At 50.0% G+C, this 6,000-nt stretch overlaps 1 pseudogene; it reads right to left on the bottom strand.

Moving 5' to 3' along the window:
- Nucleotides 1–5,270: 5,270 nt before the first annotated feature.
- Nucleotides 5,271–5,564, bottom strand: LOC113195513 (small ribosomal subunit protein eS28 pseudogene; annotated as a pseudogene).
- Nucleotides 5,565–6,000: the final 436 nt, after the last annotated feature.

Here is a 6,000-nt window from a genome sequence, read left to right on the forward strand (position 1 = left end):
GGCCCGCCCGACCCGGCTCGGCTCTGATCTGTCCGCCCGCCCGCCCGCCTGCGCGCGCTCGCTGGCTAGCTCGCCTCGGCTCGGTCCGCACGGGCTCGGCGCGGTGCGTGGTGCCGGGTGCTCTCAGCCCCGGGATCTGCAGGGATCCATCGTCCGGCCCGGAGGCGGCGGGAGGGGTGGAGGAGGGGTGAGGGTGCGCGTGCGCGCCTACGAGTGTCTGCGAGGGTGTCTCTGGGCCGGTGTGCGCGCGGGCCCCTGGCCCGCGGAGCGGAACGGAGAGCTCCAGGCGCTGGCTTGTCCCCTCCTCCCCGCCGCTCTCGGCAACGCTGCCTCCCTCTGGTCCCGGAGCCGTCTCCTTGCCTGTGAGGTCCTATGGCCTGTTATGTGACTATGTGATGTGTGTGTGTATGTGTGTGTGTGTGTGTGTGTGTGTGTGCGCGCGCGCGTGTGCGCGCAGGAAGGAGGGTATCTGCCCCCAGCGTCCCCCTCCCCGCGTTGTCTCCTTCGGATCGATGCTTCTGCCTCTTGCTGCTGCTTCCTCTGGTGGCACACGCACACGTGTACACACACACAAGCTCCGAGTCACACTTGACTGATTCAAGCACTTGCCCGTGTGGAGACATAGACACATTCAGACCAGAGTCACACCATGCCACTTACAGCTACACAGATACACATCACAGACGTCCACACAACCCAGAAGCCTGACCACAGGACAAGCACTCAGCGGCTTACACGTATCCACTCACCTCTTCTTATCCCGGCTCCCTACCTCCATGTAACACATAGATACATACATGCACATATGTGAACAGACACACAGCCTTGGCCACCCAGAATCCATCCTTATAGAGCTGGCTTGCCTGGGGGCAGGGGGTATGTTTGCAGCTCCTCACTACCAAATCTCTAAAGGAGGAGCAGATGGAAGGAAGAAGAAATAGCCAGAGCTCAAGGGAATTGGAACAGAAGTAAGGAAAGGGGGAAAGGGAATGAGAGGGGTACAGGGTTGAAAAGGGGATCTAGGCTTAGGAGTGGAGCCGAAGTCTGGGTATTGAACCCAGGCCTGGGGTCTGTTCCTGAAGCTCTTACCGCTCTCTTTCCCTCCCTCCCTCCTCCTTTCTGAGAGGCCTTTGGGGGAGGGGCCTCTGTATCCAATTAACAAAGAAGGAGCAATCAAGGGGAAGTTGTTAATTTGCTGATGCTCATTAGGGGCTCTTAGCACTGAGGCTGTTGAGGTCTGATGGTGTCAGATGATGAGGGGGTGCAGGGAACCAGAATAGTATCTTCAATGGCTCCTTTGCTACTCTTACAGGCTGGTGCAGCTCTGGGAGAAGGAAGATGAGAGGCGGGTCCCCAGGACGTGATGCTGGGTTTTAGGAAGAAGGAACCTGAAATGAGGAGGGGATGACACAGTGGAAAAGTTGGATGAGAAGTTGTGAGTCGTTGGGAGAAGGGAACACATGAGGAATCAGTAAATAAGTCGGAGCTCTCTAGATGGGGTGTGGATTTAAGACTATGGAGGTTGGGGATCCACTTACTAGGGTCCTGGGCACAGAGGTGCTGTAAGAAAGGGAGGAAGGATTTCCTATTAAGGTCTTGAGGTTGAGGAGCTGTCCAGCAGCACCAGGAGGTGCAGGAGGGCTGTCGTGTCCTTGGGCAGCCACTGGGTGGCAGTACGCCCCCAGATACTTAGACTCCATTTGAGGGTATTTGGGAGTGGGAATTCTTATGGGAGGGTCCCATATAGGGACCTGAGGAAGCAGTGGACCTAATTGATTCCTGAATCCCAAAATGTCTTCAGGAGGAGGGGAGGATCATCTTAGAGCATCTGTAATTCTTTCACATTTCCACCCTCACAGGGTGAGTGACACATTGGAGCTTCTTCTAATGGCTGCAAATTGCTTCAATCACTTGGGATGTTACTGAGGGAGCAGCGGGGGTGGAGGGAAGGTGATGAGGTGAGGTGGAGGCAGGCAAAGACTGATTGAGGCCAACAGTAGCTTCAGGAGGAGTTTGGAGGAAGATCAAAGGTATGAATCAAGGGATCTCAGCTCCTAGACATGGTCCTGCCATTCATTAGCATGGGCAGGTCCCTTGACCTCTTTGAGCCTGTTTCCTCATCTATAAGATGAAGAGAATGTTGATTTCACAGGGTTTTTTGAGAATTACACGAGATAATGCATGGAAAATGTTTAGAACATTGGCTTATACTTAGTAAATCCTCAATGAGTAAATAACAATTATTATAAGCACTAGTATTTAGATCTGGTGGTAAAACTGCCAAGGCAGCCACATCAGGACAGAGTCTAAGTCAGTGTTTCTCAACACATTCAAATTACGCAGGGAAGCTTTTCAAAATGCTGATACAATGGGCCCATCTTAAATCAAATCTCTAGTGGTGGGGTCCAGAACTCCCAACTTTATTTTCACCCAGGGGTGCTTTCCTACTGAGCTATATCCCAAATACTCTCCACCTTTTCTCATTTCTTTGAGACAGGTTCTTACTAAATTGCTTAGGCTGTGATCCTCTTGCCTCAAACTCCCAAGTTGGTGAGATTATAGGCATGTGCCAGGATGCCCAGCTTCTTTCAACTTTTAAAGACCTCTATAATGCAGTCAATCTTGGGGGAACTTAGCTCTTCAGAATTTGTGGGTCTGGATTAATCCTTCATAGTATCTCAGCCCCCAGCCTTAAGAAGTTCTTTCTTGTACTCAGCCTAAATCCCTCATGCTGTAATTTTCTCTTCCTTTGAAATGAAGTGGGTTCCTGCATACCCCCTCCCTGTGCTGTATTTTTTTAAAGAGAGAGAGAGAGAGAGAGAGAGAGAGAGAGAGAATTTTATTTATTTATTTATTTTTATTTATTTATTTTTTTTTAAACACATTTTTTTTTTAAAGAGAGAGTGAGAGAGAGAGAGGGAGAGAGAGAATTTTAATATTTATTCCTTAGTTATCGGCGGACACAACATCTTTGTTGGTATATGGTGCTGAGGATCGAACCCGGGCCACACGCATGCCAGGCGAGCACGCTACCGCTTGAGCCACATCCCCAGCCCGAGAGAGAGAATTTTAATATTTATTTTTTAGTTTTCGGCAGACACAACATCTTTGTTTGTATGTGGTGCTGAGGATCGAACCCGGGCCACATGCATGCCAGGCGAGCGCGCTACCACTTGAGCCACATCCCCAGCCCCCTGTGCTGTATATTGCAGCAAGTCTCCATTGAGGCTTTTCCTGTATCAAACTCCAGAATGGAGTCTGGGGAGAAGGTGAGAAGTGGCATAGTCCCCGCCCTCAAAGTTTCCCAGTAGCAAAGGAAAGATGAATATGTTGCCAGATAACTCTAATGCAAAGGTCAAGGGTGAAATAGAGGGACGGACCAGCTCTGCCAGCATAGAGTAGCAGAGGGGCAGTCATTCTGGCAGGGCTTTGTGGGGCCTGGATGAAGAAAAAAAAGAAGTTGGCACTGCCAGGGTCTTACTAAGACGACACTTGAGGGATTCAAGGACTATGATTAGTGCCCCACTGCTCCTTTCTGCTTCTCTGGGCCCACCTGCCTCTTGTCCAAGCCCTGACAGACCCTGGCTCATTCATCCTCTTCTCAGTTTATTGTCCATACTTCTTATCTCTGGCCCCTGCAGTTTCCAGACCTCAGAACTTTTCTCCTCTGGTGGCTTAGAGAGAAACAGGCTTGAAGATGTTTCTCTCTCCACTGGAGAGAGGCATCTGGCCAGGATCCTCCCAGGGCTCTGGCGCCCTGCTGACCAGGTTTCAAATCCGTTCTGTCACACAAGTGCTGTGTGGCCTTAAGCAAATAACTTAGCCTATCTGAGTCTCACCTTTCTCTACAAACCATAAAATACAGCTAATGCCACGCTGATAAAAACAATGTGTGCCTAGCAAACACTATGTGTTCCATCAATAGTGGCAAGCATGACGATCATCCCTGAAAGGCTGATGGGGGCAAATTCCCTGTGGATGCTTCTCTTGCAGATGGCCCCATCTGCTCTAGGTGCAAAAGCACTCTCCAGCCTCTCAGAGATGGGTGGGGATGAGGGGAGGGCATAGGAGGGACAAGGCCCCCTGGGACTCCCAGGCAGCTCTTCTCGCTCCCCAGTGCGTGAAATCACACACGCCCCAATCTGTCTGCATCTATTTCTTCTGCCAGCTCAGCAAATGCAGAGACAATTAAGGAGTTAATTATCAGGCGGTTGGGAAGGGGCTGGGGACCCTTCCTCCACCCTTCCACACTCATGTTGCCCCCACCCATGACCCTCACCTTCTTCCTTTGCTTTCTCTCTTTTCTGGTCCAAATGCTCCTTTTACCCACCTCCCATACTTCTCTGCTGCCTTTAAACTTCCTCCCCCTACCCTATGTAGTCTCATTCTTCGCCCTTCATTCCTCTCTCTAATCTTTTTCCTCCTCCCTCAGATTTTGCCCCTTTCTCACTCAAGTCATTGCCTTCTACAGCCTTCAATTGCTCATCCCTCCTCCCCACTTCTTCCTCCTGTCTAGCTTCCCTTCACTCTCCTTCTCTTCTCCCCACCATCACCCTCGTTTCTCCAACTTGAATTTGGGTAACAGTAAATGTGCCTAGTTTTCTGGTGCATAATGTGGGAGTCCACATCTGCTACAAGTCAGCAGGTTCAATTGCCTGCAGATGTCTGCCTCTGTAATCCTGAAGGAGCCTCTTGTGGTCCTTGCCCTCTCCCAGCAACATGCACTCCTGGCTTCCTGGGCATCTCAGGATCTCTTTCTTGTGCCAGTGCATCTCTGGGGCACTCTCTACCCATGCTGATAACCCTGTCTGTGTACCCAAGCTCATAATGGACACTTCTTTTCCTTCTCCACTCCCAGGCAGGCTGGCAGATGGCCACCTTTCTTCTGTCACGCATCACAATTCATGTCAACATGTCACTTTTTGAATTCACAGCTTCAAAAAGGAGGGATCATTAAAGAGATAATATGTGCGTGTGTAAATACATTTATATGTATAAATATATCAGGGAGAGAGGAGAGAAAAGCAGAGAGCAAGAGAGTGGAGAAATCAGGGCAAGATAGAGATTAAAAAGGCAGATGAATGCACAACACAGCATGGGAGGAAGGAATGGAGAGACAGATACTGAAATGGAGGGAAAGAGTGGGTAAGGACAGACGTATAAGGGGACATTGATCTAGAAAAAAAACTGATAAGGTTGCTTCAAAAGTCTGGATCTTCCTTTTTCTTTTTCTTTTTTATTTTTTTGGAGTTTATATACAATACAACTCTTTATTTAACAAATGCAGATCATCCTGTGGGCCAAGTAGTACAGATCCAGGACCCAGCAGCAAGTTCAGCGCAGCCTCCGAGCCTCTTGCTCCGATTCCAATAAAGTTAGCACGTCGCCCTCACGGATGGGGCCTTTCACGTTGCGGATGATGGAGCGGCTTGTGTTGTCCATGAATTCCACGCGCACCTGCGTGCACTGTCCCTGCGAGCCGGTCCTACCCAGCACCTTGGTGACCCTGGCCAGCTTGATGGGCTGCACACGGCTGGTGTCCATGATGGTGGTGCCGTGGCTGTCCGTGGAAAGCCCTTTTTCTTTTTAGTACTGGGCATCGAACTCAGCCTTGCTAGGCAAAGGCTCTACCATTGAGCTACATTCCCAGTACTTTTTTTTTTTTTTGTATCAGGAATTGAATCCAGAGGCATTTAACAACTGAGCCATATCCCCAGCCCTTTTTATATTTTATTTAGAGACAGGGTCTCACTAAGTTGCTTAGGGCCTTGCTAAATTGCTGAGGCTGGCTTTAAACTTGTGATCCTCCTTCCTCAGCTCCAGAGCTGCTGGGATTACAGTCCCAGTCTGTTTTATTTTGAGACAGTGTCTTGCTAAATTGCCCAGGTTGGCCTCAAACTTGTGATTCTCCTGCCTCAGGCCCATGAGTATCTTGGGATTACAGGCATATGCCACTCAGCCAGCTACGCCTGGGTCTTTGAGAAGGAGAGGGAGAGCAGG

Source organism: Urocitellus parryii, chromosome 5, assembly GCF_045843805.1.
Source record: "Urocitellus parryii isolate mUroPar1 chromosome 5, mUroPar1.hap1, whole genome shotgun sequence".
Lineage (NCBI taxonomy): Eukaryota > Metazoa > Chordata > Mammalia > Rodentia > Sciuridae > Urocitellus > Urocitellus parryii.